Raw genomic sequence first — 1405 nt, 5'->3', positions numbered from 1 at the left:
TTCATTCACTTATATATATATATATATATATATATATATATATATACATATATATACATATACATATATGTATATACGCTAAATTTTTTGGCGTGAAATCTAACTCTTTTGGAATGAAAAGTCACTCCAAGCGATAATGAAAATACTGCCAGTCTATATGGAGTGAAATTATTTATTTTAAAAAGTGAAATTATTTATTCTTCCTTTGGATTTATAATTCCACTCTAAAAAGAGTGGCACATTTCACTCTAAGTTTTACTCTAGTAGAGTGAGACTTTCAGTATTCTATTAGAATGAGACTTTTTCAATATTCTATTCTATTAGAATGAGACTTTTTCAATATTCTATTAGAATGAGAATTCTAGGCAGTTATTTTATATGTAATCAGAAATAGTTTTAAAACGGAATGATTCACTGTTTTTATTTTCTCTATATATCTTATTATGTTATTTAGGGAAACATAAAAACAATAAATCATCCTGATCGAAAACGATTTCAATATTAGATACGTAATAACTGCTCAGTATTCTACAAAAGAAAAATATTTTATTAAATATATATATATATATATAATTCAACGCTTCCCAGAGCTACATACACTTCATATATAATATCTTTATTAAGAGCGCGGTAAAAGTTTAGTATTTATCTGTAAGTATTAGATATACTTTTCACACGTTCTGTTAAGATATTATAAAGCATAGGAGCATAGAATTATAAAAATGATGTTATTTAAGAAACAGACAATTAACATAATATTAATGACATTAAAGATGTAATTTTATTATAAGAACATTAATAATTTTATTAACATTAATAATGTATTATAAAGTTGCCGATCGGTTTTCATTTTTTGTTTTAAGCATAACTGTAATATAATATCGCGCGGAATTACATATATGTATATAAATATAATATATATGTAGATATAATAAAAATGTACGCGTAAAAAAATTGTATCGAATAAAAAACAAATATTTTTTGTAACATATCTTTTGTAACATTCGACTTAATCTTTCGCTTTGCTTTTACAGTATACGCGATTAATTACAAGTTATAGTAATATATTATAGTAAAATTACTACTTAGAACATTTATTAATAATATAATTTATTATGCATAATTTAACTGCTGCTTACTTATTAATTAGTTAATAAGTTAACTATATAACTATTAATTAGTTAACTAACTAATTAATTTCTTCTTCTTGAATTTTGTATTCTTCAATCTGTTCGTTGTCACCGTAAGTATAAATAAAATTTTTAGTAATATCACAAATATAAAAATAATATAGAATATCAAAAACTAAAGTCCAGTTTTTACATACTTTTCATCATTTTCTTTTAACGTTACGTTTTGTAAAGTTGTTTCTAGTGCAATGCTACATCCTTTTGGTTTATGAAGT

Source organism: Pseudomyrmex gracilis, unplaced genomic scaffold, assembly GCF_002006095.1.
Source record: "Pseudomyrmex gracilis isolate BER0280 unplaced genomic scaffold, ASM200609v1 scaffold_199, whole genome shotgun sequence".
Lineage (NCBI taxonomy): Eukaryota > Metazoa > Arthropoda > Insecta > Hymenoptera > Formicidae > Pseudomyrmex > Pseudomyrmex gracilis.
Note: the sequence above shows the minus strand (reverse complement) of the source record.